The sequence below is a fragment of the Elaeis guineensis genome, chromosome 9 (assembly GCF_000442705.2).
Source record: "Elaeis guineensis isolate ETL-2024a chromosome 9, EG11, whole genome shotgun sequence".
NCBI classification, from domain to species: Eukaryota; Viridiplantae; Streptophyta; class Magnoliopsida; order Arecales; family Arecaceae; genus Elaeis; species Elaeis guineensis.
The window spans coordinates 29,966,470-29,988,335 of NC_026001.2; positions in this window are offsets into that span (position 1 = coordinate 29,966,470).

Here is a 21,866-nt window from a genome sequence, read left to right on the forward strand (position 1 = left end):
GGCAGCAAGCATGAAAAATAGAGAGATGATGCCACGGCTCCTTAGGTTGGCATGTGAGGGTTGTTTCTCTTCTTTCTTACAACCAAAGGTTGGTTGTTGAAGGTAAGATCTCTCTCTTTCTCTCTTGTCTTATGTTCAAGAGTTGAACATCTCCCCTTTTTGTCTTCTTGTCCAAAGAGTTGGACATGTCTCCATCATCTTCTCCTCCATACATATTCAAGAGTTGAACATAATTAAAATCAGATTTGATCTGATTTATTTTAGTCTATGAGATAGACGATTCTCCTTTATACATATTCAAGAGTTGAACATGATTAAAATTAGATTTGATCTAATTTTGGCCTCTTCTTATTAGTCCATGAGATGGATAAAAGTTCTCCTCTATCTTTTCTTAGATCTAGTCCAAGAGTTGGATAAGATGAAAGAAGAAAGAGATTAGATCTCTTATCTTCTTCAATAGATCTTTGATTTTTTTTGAGAAGAAAAAAGTGAAAAAAAAATCAGATATGATCTGATTTCATTATATCCTCCTATAGATCTGATTGATTCTCTTAAGAAGAGAATCAAAAGATCAAATCAGTTCGACAATCCAGGGACTGATCTCTACAAGAGAGCTAGCATCTTGGTGAGATAGAGTCCTCCTAATCAGATCAGTCTCGTGTAGATATCCGTAAAGGTCGGACACTTGTGTGGCTTCAACGAACCTTCAAGATATCCATGGATCATCGGATCACAGGTTCAACGGATCATGAAGATACCCATAGATCATCGGATTGCGGTAAGATCTACCCACACAAAGATAAAGGTCTAAATATGATTTTATTTTTCAACATCTTAATTTCAACATGTGAATATTCTTGGCATGTGTAGATTAGATCTATATTTTATGCATATTAGATTTAAAATTATTTTAAATCTAGGTTAGTTTCAATTTTCACCATGTTATGATTTTTAAGGGTTTAAAATCTGTATGTTCTGATCTCTGCATGCATTTTCTGAAAGTCGGGCTTCCTTCAAACCTCTCCTCCAATGATGTTATTTCTTTTTCTGATGAAGATGTAGGTAGAGTTCAAACTCTTCATGATGATGATGTTGTCATTTCGATGCCAATAGCAAATTATGATGTAAAATAAATTCTTGTTGATAATGGAAGCTTTATCAATATTTTATTTTATGATGCATTCCAAAGAATAAAATTATCCAAAGAATGACTTAAGTGGATCAATATATCACTAGTCGATTCTCTGGTGACACAATAATGGTAGTGTTTGGTTTTGGCATCTCAAATTCGATCTACAACAGAGAAGCTCACGATAGAGAAGCCTAGGACAGAAGCCCATGGCACGTAGGCTTGGAAATGTGACCTGAAGGTGCGGTCCACAGGCCTAGCCTACAGACGCCAAGGCCCGCTAGCAGCATGCGGCCTGCAGCATGCACAGTGCATGTGGCCCAGCATGCATGGGATGCACAGACCACCATGTAGTCCACCGCATGCTCGTGGGAGAAAATGCAGTCCATGCACGAGGCATGGACCCCCATGGTCCAGAGATGGTTTCATGCAGCTCATGCATTCATGAATGAGCGTGCGACATGCGATGCACATGGAGAGGCTTCGATCCACCGTGTAGGAGAGTAGTGCATGGTCCATGCATGGTTCAGGAAGGTTTTCACCCTATTTTGTGTGATTAGATGGTGATGGCAGCATGCGGGTGCGATCGGAGGGCTACAAACATGTGCAAGGGTGATCAGTTGTCAGAATCTGAATAGCAGTCGATTTTAGGGTCTTTAAAAGAGGCCTGATGATCTGTGGAAAGGGAGTAGTGGCTAAGAGCAGCAGGCAATAGCAGGTGGCAGCCAGAGAGTCCTTTTAGGGATTTTTTGAGAGCTTTGTAAGGGAGGGTCAAGTGCTTCTTATTGAGAGAGAGAGAGATTGATGTATAAGAGTTGAGAGAGTGTGATTTTTTCTTGTAGTTGTTCTTTCTTTCATAATAAGCTTGCATGTCCCATAGAGATAAGTCTTGGACTGATCCATATATTTCATTGTATCTTTTTTTTTTTTATATCTTTTCTTCCTTCCTGTTGTGGTATTGACATCATTGTTAGATGTATGCCTTAGAAGCAATCGGACCGACACATTAATTCTTTCTAGTATAATTTTATACTTGACCTAATTAATTAGGATAGTTAATTTCATTCATATAGTATATGTGTCTGTGAATCATCCAAAGAATTAATAAGATGTTGACACAAATTCTTAAGAGTTTAAAATTTGAGACATGTGTCATTGATGGTTAATTCCTAAATTACTCTCGATCGAAGAATCATCACAAAAATGATGATTGATCTGATCGATGCATGGATCATTTCTCTTAAGATAAAGAGTCTCAAATCTACAGTATGAGGATACTAGAGTGAGAGTGTAGGTGGTTGTTAAAGAATAATTGTATTAAGTATGATCAATATAAGAAATCACTTAGATGTCTACTCACTCATCAGTGACATTCTCAATGCTATAGTTGTGTGAGTGGTTCTTAGACTTGCAATGTCTCGACTACTCACAGTGAGGTTGTTATAGTTTGACTGCATATAAACTTGATCTCCTAACCATTTGGATCCTCACTATGCATGTTGGCTATCGTAAATTTGCTGTAGGAGTAGGGTGCACACTTAGAAGGGATCTTGTGAGCTTCGGTGTGGTGCTTCTAAGCCTTAGAATAGATAAAGAAAGGATAAAGTGTGAAGGAAGCATCAGGAGCATCAGCCAGCAGTCAAATCATCTCGAGCTCTGAGAGAGCCAGCTCGGACAGCAGATAGAGAGCTATGTTTTTGGCATCAATGGATGATACAGCTATCGAGCTGGCTCGACTATAGATTGAGCTACCTCAGATCCAAGTCGAGTCAGCTTGACCTTGATAGAACTAACTCAAATAGTAGGACAGAAGATAGTATTTTCGGTACGCTATGGATCAGGCATGCCAGAGCTAGCTCAGACCTTGATAGAGCCGGCTCGATGGCATGGACAGAACCTTTTTGGGATTTTAGTTTGAGCTAGAATTGGGTTTAATTCTAGTGACTTAAGACCTTGATTTTGGATGTCTTAAGGACCTAATCCAAGGATTAGACTAGGGGTTAAGTCTAATGGGTGTGCAAGGCAAGACATGGGTATACGTGGATTTGAAAATTGTACCAAATTGAGTTGGATGGGAGAGTTTTTAGTTTGAGTCAAATTAACCATGTATATATATAATTTTGTATATGATTTTGATAGAATAAAATTAGAATAGAAGCTTTTTCTCTCTAATTGCTCTCTCTCTCCCTCTTTCATGTTTCTCCTCTCCTCTTTTTACACGTAGGATTCTTCTAGGCCTGATATGATCTGCCATTAAGATTTTCTTCCCACCCTTACTGCTGCTTCCACAATCTATGATCAGCAAGAGAAGATTCGATCTTATCAACAATTGGTATCAGAGCTCTAAAGCTAGATCTAATGGAGGAAAGTTCTTGGACATCTGATTTGGGTAAGGATCTGCCTTGATCGTAAGTAATCTATCCTATTTTGCCCAGAATTACATAGATTTATGAGTATTCCTTGTGTTGAATTGAAATCTGTGTGGAATGGCGTCAAGTAGCCTTAAGACGGACTTTAAAAGTTTGATGGCAAGAAGAATTTCACCTTTTGGCAGCAATGGATGAAGGATCTATTAGGTCAAAATAGAATTTACAAGATCTTGATTAGAGATGGGCCTAAAAAGATTTTTGTTGAAGATTAGGAGGAATTAGAGAAAATAGCTTTTAGTATAATTAGAATGTATTTTGCTGATGAGATTTTGCCTGAGATTAGCACAGAGACCACACCGAAAGGACTCTGGAAGAAGCTTGAGAATACATACATGGGATAGAATATAACAAATAAGTTATGGTTGAAGAAGTAATTGTATAGTTTGAGGATGCCTGAAGGAGAGATCTGATTGCCCACATCCAGAAATTCAATCAAGTTTGCTCAGATATCATGAGCCTTGATGTGAAGATTGATGAGGAGAATAGAGCTCTCCTGTTGTTGTGTTCGTTGTCAATTTCTTATGATGGTCTCATCACTACTTTGGTGTATGGGAAAGAGATCTTGAATGTTGAGAAAGTGGTTGGAGTTCCCATTTCAAATGAGCAGCGAGAGAAGCTATGTAAAGATAGCCCTAACTCAGAGGTGCTTATTGTGAATGAGAGGCAAGAGAGACCTAAGAGAAGACTTAAGATAAGTCTAAAGGCAGATCGAAGTCTCAAGAAATTTGAAGGCGGTGAAATACTACAAGTATCATCAGCCTGATCATCTAAGGAGGAATTGCCCACTTCTGAAGAATGAGAAGGGGAAGGGCAAGGTTGGATCGACCAATGGGAGTGGTGCTCTATCATCTAAAGACAGTGGAGATGATGTACTGATAGTATTAGATGGGTCAGCAGAGTTTAATAGCCATTGGATACTTGATTCAGCATGTTCTCACCACTACATTGTACATCATAATTGGTTTGCCTCATATGAGAAATCAAATAGTGGTAGTGTGAGTCTTGGAGATGATCACCCATGTAGAGTGACTGATGTTGATGCTATTAGGGTGAGAATGTATGATGGAGTCATACGAACACTCACCAATGTGAAGTATGTACCAAAATTGAAGAAGAATTTGATATTCCTGGGTTACTTAGAGAGTATGGATATGCTTTCAGTTGTCAGTCGAGGAGTGGGTGTTTGAAGATCTTTAAGGATGCTTTGGTGGTGATGAAAAAGAGAAGACTGAGCAATAACCTATATAGGATGGAAAGATCAGTGGTTATCGATAGTGCGGAGGCTTTTGCAGCAGCACAAAAGGAGCAGCTCGCCTACCAACTGTGGCACTATCATACAGATCATATGATGACTAAGGGATCATAGAATTAAGTAGGAGATCCAATACTATTAGGTGAGGGATCCAGTGATGACTTTGCACCTATTTGTGAATGGTGGGTTGGATTTAACTAAGGAGTGTAGTTAATAACTGTTAGGTGAGCCCACATAACTTAGAGACCAAGTCACTGCAACATACTTAAAAAAGCATCTGGACAAAAAATTATCCATGTATCGATGTGTGTTATCAATAACTGTTAGGTAGATACATGGCATCGGTGAAATTACAATATCCACTAGAAATTCAGTTGTTGCGTTAGGATTTTTATTTTCCATCTGGAGAGTAGAGGGATCCGAAAAAAATAATGGAAGTTATTGTTTGCTTCTTAAAGTCTCAAGAGCAAATATAAATTTAAAGTATAAAAGTCTAACTTGAATCTCTACTCTTATAGTTTAACCATGTCAGCTTCAAACCCTCTAGCCTGCATCCTTAGTCCAATCGTTTGACTGGAATCAATTTTAAAGACTGGCTTAAAAATCTCAGGATTATCCTGATTTCTAAAAAATTAGGTCATGTACCTGATCAGGAACTCTTAATGTTACCAAACCGTCCTACTGCTAAGCAAAGAATAGTATATGAAAAGTGGATGGATAAAGACATTTGGGTTAAGTGCTATGTGCTGGCTTCCATGTCAAATGAGTTGCAGAGCCAGCATGAGTATATGCCCACTGCTAGGGCTATGATCACTTACCTATAAGAGTTGCATGATGAGCAAAGCCACACAGCATACTTCGAAGTATCCAAAAGACTCTTCAATTTGAAGATGTATGAAGGGCAGTCAGTCCATGAGCACTGTATAACAGTGATCAAGGACATTGAGGGGCTTGAGAAGCTCGGGCTTGATATGTAAAAAAATTACAGATGGATTTGATCCTTCAATCCTTTACAAGTTCATATAGTCAATTATTATAAATTTTTATATAAATAAACTAGATTGCACTATACTCGAATTGATCAATATGTTGGTCACTACTGAGGAAATCTTAAAGAGTTCAAGTCTTGCTGTAAGTGGACTTCTTCATCCAAGAGAAAGTCTGATTGGAAGAAGAAGAGTAAACCCATGAAAAGCAGAAGAAAGAGAGCAAGCCAAAGAAGGATGTTCTGAAGAAGGCTGAAGCAAAGAGAAATATTTTCACTGTGATGCTGATAGCTACTGAAGGAGAACTATCCACTCTACTTAGAGAGCTTGAAGATAAAAATGATGACAAACCTTAGAAAGTATGCTCGTAATTGAATCTAACCTTACGATTTTTTCTACTTCTAGTTGGATATTGGCTTCTGATTTGAGTGCTTATATATGTACTTCAATGTAAGGTCTAATAGAAAGTAGGAGGTTGAGGAAAGATGACATGATCCTTCAGATCGATAATAGAGCAAAAGTTACTGCAAAAGCCGTTGATACTTATCTTCTTCGATTACCATCAAGATCTAGATTAGATTTAAAAGATTGTTATTTATTCTGTAGCTAGTTGGAATTTCATTTTCGTATCTATGCTAGCACAGGATGGCTTTGATTTTAATTTAATAAAGACTTTTATTCTATTATTTATGAAATAAATTGATTATATGTGGTCTTTTAATTAATAGTCTTTATCACTGGTATATTGATACGAATGTAGATCTAAACGAGCAAGTAGTAAGTGTCATAGGTCAAAAGAGATCCAGAGATGAAATTAATCAAAAGTACTTGTGGCATCATAGACTAGGCATATTAGAGAAGATATGACAAACAAACTGAAAAAAAAATGGGATCCTTGGCTCTTTTGATTCAGAGTCATACCCAACTTGTAAATCTTGCCTTCAAAAAAAATGACCAAATTATCCTTTATGGGACATGGAGAAAGGGCCATCGAGTTACTTGCCCTGATACACATCAATGTGTGTGGGTCATTTGATGTGCAGGCTAGGGATGGTTGTATCTACTTCATCACCTTTACTGATGATTTGTCACGATATCGATATGTGTATCTGATGAAACACAAGTTTGAAGCTTTTAAAAATTCAAAAAATTCAAAAATAAAGTAGAAAATAAATAGATAAATCCATTAAGATTCTTCGATTTGATCGAGGAGGTGAATATCTTAGTCAAAATTTTTAAGATATCTTAAGGACAACGGCATAGTCTCTCAATAGACTCCTCTTGGAATCCTCAGCTCAATGGGGTATCCGAAAGAAGGAATAAGATCCTATTAGATATGGTCAGATCCATGATGAGCTTCACTGATTTACCCATATATCTTTGGGGACATGCCTTATTAACTGTAATTCATTTATTAAATGAGATTCCATCAAAATCTATTTCTACACATCATATGAGATATGACACGATAAGAAGTCGAGTCTAGGTTATCTTAAGACGAAGATGTTTGACTTATGTGAAGAGATAAATAGCTGATAAATTAGAGGATAGATCTATAATAGCTTATTTTATTGGATATCTAAAAGAATCAATGAGATACTACTACTTTTCATAAGATTACAATATAATTGTGAATCAAATGCTATATTTTTAAAAAAATAATTTATCCAGGATGGTGGCAGTGGGAGGTTAGTTAAGCTTGAAGAGAAGGTCTCTGAAGAATAAAGAGCTATGAATCCTCATGAATCTATTATTCATGAGTCAGTAGTTGATGTTTCTCCACCATCTTGTAGATCTGCAAGATCTTCTGACCTTCTGAAAGATACATGGGTATACTTACGGAGGAAGTAAAAAAATATTTCTTATGAGAGATAAGGATCATGGTGATGATTCTAATACCTTTGATGAGGTGATATCTGACATCAATTCAAGAAATAGTTAGATGCAATGAAGTCAAAAATTGACTCAATACACTCGAATCAAGTATGGACCTTAGTAGATCTATCCGAGGGTATAGTATCCATTGAGTGTAAATGGATCTACAAAAAAAAATAGGTGTCAATGATAAGGTAGAGACCTATAAAGCTAGGCTCGTAATAAAAGGTTATAGTCAGTGTGAAGCATTAACTATCAAAAAGTCTTCTCGCCATAGTCATGCTGAAATCCATCCACACTCTGCTTATTGTTGTAGCTTATTATGATTATAAAATCTAGCAGATAGATGTAAAAATTACTTTTTGAATGGATATCTTGTGGAAGATATCTATATGGAGCAGTCTTTGAATTTCACATCAAATGATGATGATCATCGAGTCTGCAAGCTGCAAAGATATATATATGGATTAAAACAAGCTTCTCAGAGTTAGAATCTTCATTTTGATGATGTGATCAAATCATTTGGTTTCATTAAGAATGAAGATGAATTTTGTGTATACAAGAGGGTCAGTAGGAGCACAATAATATTGCTCATATTATACGTGGATTATATTCTCTCATTAGGAATGATATTCTCATGCTGACCTCGATCAAAAGATGGTTGTCCAACAAATTCTCCATGAAAAATTTAGGGAAGCATCCTATATTCTTAGAATAAAGGTCTATAAAATAGACTTAAAAGAATGCTAGACCTGTCACAAAAGTTGTATACAGAGAAAGTGCTAAAGAGGTTCAGCATGAAAAATTTTAAAAAAGAACTCTTACTTTTTAGGCATGGTATTAGTCTTTCCAAGATGATGTGTCCGACCACATCTGAGAAAGTTCAGCATATCAGTAGGATTCCTTATGCCTCGACCATAGAGAGTCTTATGTATGCCATGCTGTGCACTCAATCTGATATTATCTTTGCTGTGAGTATCACAAGCAGGTATCAGTTGAATCCAGATGATGAGCACTAGATAATTGTGAAGAATATCTTAAGTACTTGAGAAGAACTAAAGATTTGTTCTTGATCTTTGGAGGAGCTTTTGAGTTACGAGTCACAAGGTATACTGATTTAGACTTCAAATCTGATCTTGATGATAGAAAGTCTACATCAGGATATGTGTTCACATGCAATGATGGTGCAGTCAGCTGAAAAAGTTTCAAACAACCTATCATAGTGGATTCGATCATAGAAGCTGAATATGTCACTGCTTCGGATACTGCAAAAAAAAGCTTTTGGTTCAAGAAGTTCATCGCGGAGCTTGGGGTAATGACATCAAATGCCATACCACTTTATTGTGTCAATAATGGAGCTATAGTACTTGCTAAGGAGCGAGATTTCATTAGAAATCAAAGCACATCGAGCGGCGGTTCCATATCATACGTGACTATCTCGCAAAGAAATATATCGAGTGTGAAGAATAGACTTCATGGACAACATGACAGATTGTTGACAAAGCAATTGAGCCAGCCAAAGATGAAAGTCCATCTTGAAAAGATGAGATTTAGATTAGTGGCCAATTAGCTTTAGTCCAAGTGGGAGATTATTAGATATATGTTTAAAAGCCAATACGGCTGACATATTGAAATAAATCTAGGACATAATTGTTAGATTTATACTTAGAAGTCAATTATTGGCTAACACATTTTGTAATTCCAGAACTTAAACTTATACTGATAATATTTTTATTATCAATAAAGTATTTTTTCATTCCAATCATGTTTATGTGTCTATGATTTGTCCTAGAAATTAACAAAGATGATTTTTGTATATTCTCAATGTGTTAAAATTTGAGACATACATTAATTAGTGGTTAATTTTTAAATGCTCCTGATCAAATAATTATCATGGAGGATAATAATCAATCCATTCGAGATCGGTGCACAGTTCACCTCTCTTGTTGGCAGATGAGTCTCGAGTCTGCAATGTAGGGACACTAGGGTGAGGGTGCGGATGGTTGTTAGAGAACAACTTGCACTGAGCGTGACCAATATGAGAAATCACATGGATATCTACTCACTCGTCAGTGGTCTTCTCGATGCTGTAGTAGTATGAGTGATCCTTTGACCTGCGGTGTTATTGGCTATTCGCAGTGAGGCTACTGAGTTTGACTGCATGTTCTCTTGATCTCTAGTCATTTGGTCCTTGCTGTATATGTTGGCTTCAGTACATTTAGATTTGCTGTTTGGAGTAAGATGTATCTAGATGGAATCTATCGACCTTGGTAGAAAAGAAGAAGTCCTATGTGATTTGCGAGACTGAGTTTAGAAATTTTGGCCAAAGTAAGTGTGAATACTAGAAAATAGTTTTACGGGATTCGCAAATAAATGAACTAGAATTGAGCCAATCTAGCATATGACTGACGATGGGATCTGACGAGTTCTCCATAACTTCCATTAAGTTAGAACTCATGATAGAAGGATTGAATCATACGATAACTACACTTAAGGGTTCATACTTTCATTCTACTAGATTGTCACTACATACTGTTAGGTATCACTGATGGATTGTGAGACTCATCAGGCATCGTCTTGATGATCGATGATCATTGAAGGATAGAATTAAAATGTTCTAACCCATCAAAAAGAGTTTCGATGATATTATAATGGAGATCATAATATATCTCACTACTAGATAGAATGTAACTTATGAGATCACACATTAAGAGATTTAATCTTGAATTTATCAATTGGCTTATGAAGTTCTAATTGGGTTAGGATTTATTGAAATCTTATTGGGTTTAAGAGAACCATGCAAGCACATGGTTAAACCAAATTTTTTTGAGACTTCGATTGAATCAAGTCTATAGCCTTGAACCTAATCTAAATCCATTTAGATTTATTTGGATGCCTAATTATGAGCCCAAGAGGATTGGATCAAGTCAATGAGTTGGCTAAATTATCTCCTCATTATTCTCTCATAGTGTGTGTAGAATTATTGAAAAGAAGGGTGGCACCTTCCTCCCTTTTTGGCAAGACCAAGGGGCGCCAACCCCTTGGATAATATTAGAAGGGCCCGCCCCTCTTGTGGCTAGTGTTGGAAAATATATCCCAAAAATCAATCGTCAATCTGTTGACGATTGAGCAACCTTGTATTGTAATTGCTTTGTTAATAAATAAAATATATTTTTATCATTTTTATCATAAATTTTCATCTTCTAATGAACTCCATTGTTGTGATGAAGTCCTTAGGACTATTTAGGTTCGATAAAGAAAGGATTTATCGATTAGTCTTTAAAACTGTTCACGATCAAATGATAGGCTATTAATAAGGATGACAGCTTCTATCGAGCATAGGTCGCTGTAGGCCATATGGGTTGGTTGTCCTCTTAACCAAGAGTGTGGAGATACTGGTATGGCATACAGGTGAGATGTAAGGGTACATCATCATAGAACGTGACTAACTCCAGAGCATTCTGCTATCGAGAATGTCTCTTATGGGATATAGGTATAAGTATCCCTTAGACCTGAGATCGCCTTAGTGACTTGCAAGCAACTCACTGTGCTTTGGTATTGGACTAACTGAATTTTTAATTCAGTGATGGAAGGCTTCTGGACACAGTTAAGTACTTGTGAAGTAAGAGTGTGATCAAGATGGGATTGACCACTCCAAGAGTTGGAGAAGAATGAGTCGTTGTATTTCAATTTAGCAAAACTTGGCCAGAATAATCCATCAGATGGATTTGATATTTTGAAATACAATATGCACAACCTGATCAGAAGTGACAGTTGAGCTTTGAGGTATCCTACGAGCATTTTGGTCAAGGGGATGAATTATATGGAAACTATATCCGCATAGGTTCTAAGGATATTGTTTTACATATTTGACCTATCCGACCGTCGGATACCATTGCTAGATGGTCACTTCGATTGGTACAAAATTTATTCCTATGCTACCAACTTAGATTCGGACTTATGAGGTTACATACATTAGAGTTCATGATTCGATCGGATGGTTGATCAACGATTAAGAATCATTCTAGGGTTAAACGATCAATACGATTGACATTTAACCTAGTGCAAGTGTTGCAGGAGGATCGATTAGCAATTCGATAACTAATTAGCTTAATTTGATTAAGCCAATAGACTGAGATTAAGTCTAATTAAATATAATTTAATTAGATTTAGTTTGGGCTTGATTGGATCAAGTCCAATTGGTTTATTGGATAAGCTAAGTGTAAGAAAAAACTAGTCTTAGTTCAATTAGGATTTGGGTCAATCTAATTTCTAATTCAATTAAAAATTAAATCAAATTTAAATTTAATTTAACTTGATTAAATTAGGTTCTTAAGTGGGTTAAGACCTATTTTAATTGGGTTGATTTGATTTTGGTTTGATTTGGTTGGAGAAATCAAATTTGAACAAGTCATAGATTGAATCCTAGTAAGACTAGGATTCCACCTTGCGCCACCTTAGCCCCCCACGCACACTCTCTCTTGTTTTGTGTGATAAAACCTTCTCTCCCAGGCCTTCACATATCTCCAAAATTTTTACTCTTTCTCTCTTACATGAAATGTGGTTGTGGACCAAGTCAAAGTAGGAATTAGTTTGGATTTCAAATTCTATGAGATAGAATTTTAGGAAATCAAAACTCTTTCCTTATAGCACTAATTTTATCCAATTTTTTTTTGAAATTTTTATAATTTTTATAGCATATATTATGCACCTTTTACTAGTGGTCCATGGTAGAAAATAAAGAGGAGACACCCAAGAGTTGGGCACCCCTTGTCTTGCCCTATTTGGATTTTCCTTGACTAGGTATTTGACTTAGACAAGGATTCTTCATATCTCATTATTTAAGATGAATTTCTTCTTGAAAATTTTGTAAATTATATAGCATTAAGAGACCTTTGGGGCATGTAAAAATCAGGAAGAAAGAGTGTTGGAGTGTGGAGATATAATAGACACAAAATATGGTGTCTGGGTTAGAGCAAAGTGAAGAAGAAGAGGGTTTTCTTCTGGGGTTGCTGTGTTCACCTCTTTCCTTCCTCCATCTATGAGTTTTCTGAGAGTGTCTCATATCTAAAACTCCTTCTCCTACTTCTCATCTTTGAAAGAGTCCAAATCAAGAAGAAGGAGACATCTGATCGACCATCGAAGAAGGATCAGCACAGCACTAGCATACTGTGCTGATTTCCTAGACCAGGACTTCTGATCGTGATTTGTGGACTCTTGTGGACGACTCCTAGAGATTGGATATGTGTGCAGCTCACAACATCATCCTCAAATCCGGATCAACAAAGTTAGAACATCTAACTTGCAAGGTAATAGATCTAATCAATTATATTTTACATATATTAAATGTAGCATAGAAACATGTTGATATGATCAACATGTAGTTCTTGCTCTTTATATTTTAATTTTTAATTTAATATCATATAATAATCATATAATAAGATCTTAGATCTAGGAATTCTCTAATTTTATAAGATAAATTTTGATTTATTTTAATCTTCCGCTACCTGATCTTGAAAAATTTCAAGATCTAATCCTGAAACCCTAGATCTAGTTCTTTCAATTGATATCAGAGCCTAGGTTGTTTGCTACATGATTATTTATACATACTTAGATTATTTCTTAGATTAGATCTAATTTATAATCTGATTGTTAAATTTGAAATTAAAATTTTTAGATCAATCACAAACTGTAGATTGTCCTACTGTAAGGTTTACCCCTTACAGTGCAAAGGTTGTCCTAATTCGTGTAGATCTATCTTTAATCATAAATTTGTTAAATATGATCTAGATTAAATTTATGATTTATTAGATTTAAAAGGTGTTTAAATCTAAAATAAAATCTCTTTGTTAATTATTTTCATGTAAAGAACCATCATATATTTATCTAAAAATTTGCGTAGTTTAAAGTTGAAATTGTTTCAATTACATGAATCTGTTTAGATTAGATCTAAAGTAGTTTCATGCTTATTTCACTTATATTTTGATTATGAATCAAACATACAACTTAGTTGGTAGAACCATGTTGTAAAAATATTTTATAAATATGAAAATTATTTTCGAAAAATCGAACCCCAACCCTCAGTCCAAAACTTAATTGAGAATTAAGAAGTTGTTTGATTAGGTTCTAGGATTGTGAATTGAAGAACCTAAGACATAAACCATAACACATTGGCTTAATGGGTTAGTAAAAATTAGGTCCATTAATTGGGTTAGACCTAAGGTTAGATTGAAGATGGACTTAATTAGAGAATTGATTAAATCTAATCAATTGTTGTCTTAGATTAGATCAAGGATTCTCTAGATCAATTACAATAGTTGTAGTTGGTCAAGTCCATATCTTTAACGAGAACTAAATGGACTTGATTCTTGACTAAGCAGTCTAGCACGAACTGTTAGGTTGATCTAATCGAAACTAATTAAATCAGTTGGTGTCTAAGGTAAACCAGACCGGTGATTTTTAATTGGCAGCCCGCTTACCTGGTCATTTCTGATGGTATCTTAAGCAAGCTTTGGCAGACCCTCCCATCGATCGAACTTACCTGGCCTCTTGGTGAAATTATGTTTTGATCGGATCACTTGACTATTCGAGCTGACCCATGTTAGGTAGGTAAATTAGTGTGACTGATTTAGGTGCTCCTAGACCAGCCCTTTTAAATGATCTCCCTTAAGCTGACTTAGTGAAGCCAGTGGGAGGATCATGATAAGCTGGTTCATCTGACCTCCTGCTCTAAATCAATTAAATTTTTTAAAATTATTAGGTCCTTAAAATAAAATAGTTATGGTGATAACTAGATCATAGCCTTCCGTTAAGTGGATGATAATATGTCCATCAGTTGGATAATCATTGGAGGCCCAAAGGCCTGATGCTTATCGACTGATGGAATTATCATTCATAATATGATTTCTTGACTGCATCTTTTTAAATGGTGGTTAGGTTAGCCAACCAAAGTTGGGCCTAATCATTCATTGACTAGATGGGGCAAATATGGTCATGTTAATGGTTGGACCTAACCGACCTTTTCAGTGGAGGCCAAAGCCTATTGATTAGAGACTGGGGTCAAATTAAAATTACTAAAAATTATTTAGAGAAATAATTGGTTATGAACCTATCCTTAGATGTACATGGGTTGACCAACCAAAGTTGGGCTTGTGTGCAGTCTAAGTGGATTCTAGTACCCACTAAGGAATTCAGATAATTCTTCGAATTGGAGGTAGAGGCTACCAATTTGAATAAAATAGTGGAAGCAACCTTTTGATTAAAGTCCAAATCTTTAGGTTTAATGAATCAATTACTAATTAGGTTATGATTTTTTTTAATACAGATATGGCCACTTCCCTATCGCTCCGATCATTGTTGGACAATAAAATTTTGGTGGGATCCAACTTCGGTAGCTGGTACCGAAAGTTAAAGATAGTCCTAGAATATGAACAGATCCTATATGTGATAACGGATCCTACACCTGAGGAGCCAGCTGCCAATGCACGTGGAACAGTCAGAGACACTTATCAAAAGTGGCTCAGTGATCGGACCACAGTGCGCTGCATCATACTGGCTGCCATGAGCAACGAGTTCAGTCATAGATTTGAGATGGCTCAGCCAAAGGACATGCTTCATGTGTTGGAGGATGCCTTTGGCACATTCGATGGCATGGCACTACAAGAAATTTGATTTTTTGCGATGAAATTTTTTCATCACTAAAAATCATATTTTCGTCGCTAAAAGTATTTGCGACGAAATATATCGTCGCTAAAAATTTGTAGAGAAAGCCTCGTAGCAAAAGACCTTAGTGACGAAAATATTTTATTTCATCGCAAAAAATAGTAAACCCAGACGATGAAGTTATGTGCTGTATTAGCAACGAAAATATTTTGTCGCAAGAGCTTAAATTTTCGTCGCTAAAATTGCAACGAAAAAAATTTCATCGCTAAATATTTTGATTAAAAAATTTTTTTTTCTTATCTTTTACGATGAAAATGAAATTCGTCGCAAAACTTAGCGACGGATTTCATCGCAAAACAATTTGTTGCAAAAATTTCATCGCAATAATTGCGACGAAAAAAATATTCGTTGCTATAATTGCGACGAAAAAAAAATTTCGTCGCTATAATAGCAAAGAAATAAAAATTTCGTCGCTAGAAGGGCGACGAAATAAAAAAATTCATCATCATAATTGCGATGAAATAAAAAATACGTCGCCATAATTGCGACGAAATAAAAATTTCATCGCAACAAGGTAAAATTTTTAGCGACGAAACTATTTTTTCGTCACAAAAATAGCAACGAAATAATTTTATCGCAATAATTGCGATGAAAAAAATATTCGTTGCTATAATTGCGATGAAAAAAAAATTTCATCGCTATAATGGCGACGAAATAATAATTTCATCGCTAGAAGGGCGACGAAATAAAAATATTCATCGCCATAATTGCGATGAAATAAAAATTTCATCGCAAAAAGTTATAATTTTTAGCGACGAAACTATTTTTCGTCGCAAAAATAGCAACGAAAAAAAAATTTCATCGCAATGAATAATAAAAGTTTTACTTTTTTGGGTTCACAAATTTTTTTACGACGAAATTAATATTTCATCGCTAAAATAAATTTTGGATAAAAAATAAAATTTTTATTTATTTTCCAAAAAAACCTGCTCAAATACAAATTATCTGATCAAACATATTTTAAATAAATAGTATGTTAACACAATAAAAATATTCTAAGTCAAAAGACCAATTTCAAGTATCAAAAAGTTTCATAACCATCTTTGTCATATACAAAAATATAAGTCCATACACCATTTTAAATTTAAAATAAGTGCAAACTAAGTATGATCTGACTCGTTGGCCTCGTTCCCTTCTCCAGGCGTCGATCCCTGACCCGATATGCATCGCGATGGTGGTGCAGAGGCGGCATCATGTGACTGTAGAGGTGCTAACTCAGAAGCATCAATACCGAGCCGTCTCGCCACCGCAGCTACGATCCTCTCCAGCGTCTGACTACGATTCATCCAGTAACTAATCTGATCTTGCATCATGCTCATGGATGTCCTAACTGCCTCTGGCACCGATGCATCATCAGACTGGCCGGATGACAAACTGCATGATTTTTTGGACCGCATGCTATGACCAGATCCTAGCTGCCGCCCGAGGACGGTATCCAAAATCGTATCATCTGTCAGTAAACAAACCTGCTGCGATCTAGTATCACCGTCAGATCCCACCTCCCTCGTCGCCTGCTCTCTCAATTCTAATATTTTTTCCTTCACAATAAACCAAATAAAATCATAAATTTTTTTCAAACTCTTTAAAAGTATTCAAAATGTAGAGTAATGATACTTACATGACGCTGCCTCGCCTCCTCGGTCACGAACTCGCCACTCTTGTTTTGATAGAATTTAGCATAGGCGTTGACTCCGGATAGTCCCTGTTCAAAAAAAAAAAAAAAAAGATATCAAAATAATATAAATATTTAATAAAAAGTTATAAAGTATGATTGCAAATGTAGTTACGTACCATCCTCTTCATTCTCTGTGCAAAAGAGGCACTTCCTTGCGTGTGAATAGAATCAATCTTGCTCCTATTCACCTTATTCGCCTCTGATCGTCGCTACAAAATATATACAATTATAACCAATAAATGATATAACATAATTAAAAAAACTTGGAACACTAGACATACCTGAAATGCCTCACTTCCAAAATGCTCACATAACCACCGCCAATCGTCACTAGACCCAGCCCAATTTCTGTATGGCTGGGTCACAGGATCAATCCCCTTCGCCTGTAGCTCATTGCAGTATTTATGAAGCCTACATCGTCGATCTCTGTATCTATTTGCAGCCATTTTGAGAATACATGCCGTCACTTCTTCGTCAGTGCAATCCTCGAAGTCAATATTATCCTACACAGTAATCATACCAAAAAGCAAATACATGAAATTATTCATATAATAAAAAATTTATTTATATAACCAAAAATAATATGGATCATGTAATGATATGCAAGACATCCAAATTTAATTCTTACCTTGATGTGAGAGACTAGAGCATCACGATATCGAGGAGCTACATGCTTGAAACTTTCAGCAGCCCACGGAAAATGATTCCACATATACAAACTGATCTCATTTGCGACGATACTAGCCTCTGTGCCAACCGGATGATCTCGAAATATATGTACCTTCGGTTTTTCATTGTGTGTATGCACATATTTTTTCAAAACAAGACCCCTACTAGGACCACGCACTGCACGTCGATGCTGTGTTCCTATATGTAAAAATTGGTGAAATGAACATATATCATGTATCACTAAATGCATATAACAAAAAATATATATGGTTTATAAATTGATAGAGATGTACCTATAAGGGGATGATGCTGCGGTACCATGGCCTCCGGCTGGGCAAGCTCTGGCTGAGCACTAGTCTGCTCTGTGGACTCGGGCAACTGAGTCTCATCTAAATCCTCTGACTCATCATGCAAAATGCTAAAGTGAGGATGTGTATCATCAAGCGGAGCCTGCTGCCTACCCCGTGAATGTCTACGTCCAGGACCAGTCATGATGCTGCAATGATTAAAATAATTTAAATCAGTAAGTAATCAAAAAAACTCAAGTATTACATGATATAACAAAAAAAATAAATTAAATTACTTATTCATATTAATTATTGTTCTCAGATTCTGAACTCGTGTCCATATAGTCATCTTCGACAGGAGTCATAGAAGACTTCGACCCTGAAGTGCTATCATCATCGTCGTTAATGAAGTCATTATTGGATCGTGCTCGTGTCCATGCCCTTATCGACGATCCAACAACAGAAACATCCTCAGGTTCATAGTCGTCTCTTTGTAATTGTCCTATGTCAATCGTATCATCTGGCACTAATATGTTATCTGGTGCTTGCATTTGATATGCTTCGTTTTCAATAATTGCACAGACTTCATTCTCAAGATGTTCATCGTTCTGGCATATGAAAAGTGCAGGATCAAACAAATGCCTATGCTGAGCCCTTATTGCAACTCGCCAAGGCTCTTTCATTTTGTTATCATCAATATACCACACTAGTCTTGCTTGCTTTGCAAAAATATAAGGATCACTTTCATACCATACATGACCAGTGTGGACACTGACGAGTTGAGGATCTATAACAATTGGCCTGTGTCGTCCTAAGTCATACCATCGACACTTGAATAACACAATCCATCGAAGACCACTATATCTCAACTCTATAACCTCATGCAGAACACCAAAAAAATCTATTATTTCACCCTTGTGCTCGCCCTCCACGCTTATTCCACAATTCTGTGTGGTTCGATCACGATCGCGATCTTCCATTAAGAATCGCACACCATTGACTATGCATGCTGAATATACTGATACACGTCTGTCAGGTTTTCGTGCAAGTGCAGCTAAGTCATTACTGATACAGTTAGGATTGTCTATACGTAGCTGAGCTATCTACAATTAAAAGAATAATAAGCAGGTTAAATTTGACAAAATAAATACTATATAAACAAACTTTTAATCATGGATGAACATGAACATAACTTATCCGTTCGTCAAACCATGATGCGAATTGATTCCTATGTCGTGCCGCTGCTAATGTAGGATTACTTCTTCTGAGCTCACTTTCGTGTTCTCTGAAGTGATACAGTAATACCATGTATATTTTAATTTAGAGTCCACGTACATTCATTGATATATCAACAAATAAAAATTAAATGTATATACTCACATCATGTAGGCTTCTACCTCCTCGCAATTGTTTAGCACATACCAATGCATGTCATCCGTTTCTTATGGTGTCAACATTCAAAAATCTTTTTTACCATATGGTTGGGCAACATTGGAGAACACGAACAATCCATCGGTCAGAATCTCATCAACATCAATATTCCATTGTGGCCTTGTAAATTTGGTCTCCACTCATCGAAGGTACATAGAGCAGAACGTCAGACATTCATTCATAACATGTGCCTCTGCTATTGAACCTTCAGACTGTGCTTTGTTAATGACGGCACTCTTGTATTCACGCATCTCCCTATTCAATAAATTATCAATTGATATCACATATAATAAGAATACAATAATGAATAATAAATATTACAATATCATGCAATTACCTTTCAATTGGGTACATCCATCTTGTATGTACTGGCCCACCCAATCTAGCCTCATGTGGAAGATGAACAGAAAGATGCACCATGATATCAAAGAAGGCGGGAGGGAATATCATCTCGAGCTTACAGAGAGTAATGATAATCTTCTTCTCCAATATGTCGATCTGACTTCATCTCAATGTCTTCGCACATAAGTCTCGAAAATAAGTTCTCAGATCAAGTAACGCATCACACACATTATCCGGCAACAATCCGCGCAAACCAACTGGGAGCACATGCTGTAGAAGTACATGACAATCATGACTTTTCATCCCGACGATCTTTCCATCTTTCGACTTGATGCACCGTTTCAAGTTTGAGGCGTATCCATCAGAAACCTCACTGATCTCAAATATGAAAGAAATTAATTTCTCTCTCTTCGATTCAGTGTATAACATGCCAATGGCTTCACCAGCCTATCCCCTCGTCGAATCAAATGTAATTCCTTTCTAATCCGCATATCCTCTAAGTCAAGACGAGCCTTCACGGTATCCTTCGTTCTTCCTTCGATATTGAGAATGGTATAAAATACATTATCAAATATATTCTTTTCAATATGCATGACGTCAAGATTATGTCGAAGAAGAAGCGTTTTCCAATATGGAAGATCAAACAACTTGCTCTTTTTTCTCCAATTTTCGATACTTGTTCGCACCCCTACTTGGCTGGCCAGACCCTTACCAAATATGACATCCTGTGGGTTTGGTAACTGATTTAAAATATTGTCCATAGATCAAAATCTTGGCTGCGCACGTCGTTCATGCTTGCCATTGAACTTAAGACTTCTCCTCCATCTATGATCATCTGGCAAGAAACGTCGATGGCCGGTAAAACAAATCTTTCCACGAATACGGTCCGATGTAATATCATCGTTACAAGTTGGGCATGCTTTATACCCTTTTGTACACCATCCAGAAATATCGCCATATGCAGGAAAATCGTTAACTGTCCAAAGCAATGCTGCATGCATACGAAAGATGCCTCCTACAACATGATCATATGTTTCGCATCCTTCTTCCCACAAATATTGTAACTCTTCGATCAATGGCTCTAAAAATATGTCTATGTCTCTTCCAGGGGCACGGGGACCCGGGATCAACAAGGCCAATAGATTAAAAGGTGATTTCATGCACTTCCATGGTGGTAAATTATAAGGAAATACCATAACAGGCCACATACTATAAGCAGTACTAAGATTACCATATGGATTAAATCCGTCTGTTGCCAACCCTAGCCTGACATTTCGTGAATCAGCTGCAAACCATGGATGTTCACGATCAAAATATTTCCATGCATCTCCATCTGATGGATGTCTCATGACATCATCATCCATATTATTTACCTCCTTATGCCACCGCATGTCACAAGCAGTATGCCTCGACATGAACAATCGATGCAATCATGGTGTAATCGGAAAGTACCGCAGAATCTTGCATGGTATTTTCTTTTTCTTCTTATCCTTACCACGATTTTCTTTCCATCTACTTGAATGACAAATTGGACATGCTTGTAGATCTTGTTTATCCTTCCGAAATAGAACACAATCATTCGGACATGCATGTATCTTTTCACAGCGTAGGCCCAAGTCATCGACTCCCAAACCGAGTCCTTTCAATAATTTTTTGGCTTCATAATGACTTGACGGAAGTAACTCTCCCTCTGACAGTAAGTCCTTCAAAAATTTGAGCAACCAATTAAACGAGTTGTTTGACCACTTACCAAGTGTCTTCATATGTAATAACTTTATTACGACGGACAACAGAGAGTACTTCTTACAACCAGGATAAACATCACTTTGTGCATCTCTTAATAGACGCTCGAATCTATCATTTATAGATATATTACTGTCCTCTTCAGCTTCTTGTCTCGGAATGGAATGCTGATGTTCTGCTCTCGCTTCTACATTTACTTCAAATAATTCCGGATGAAGATCCTCTAAAATTTCTCTATCTTCTTCACCAAGTGTTTGTCTTTCACGACTGCATGATCCACCGACTGACGATGGATTTGTGGGACTCCTGGACAACATGTTCGAGCT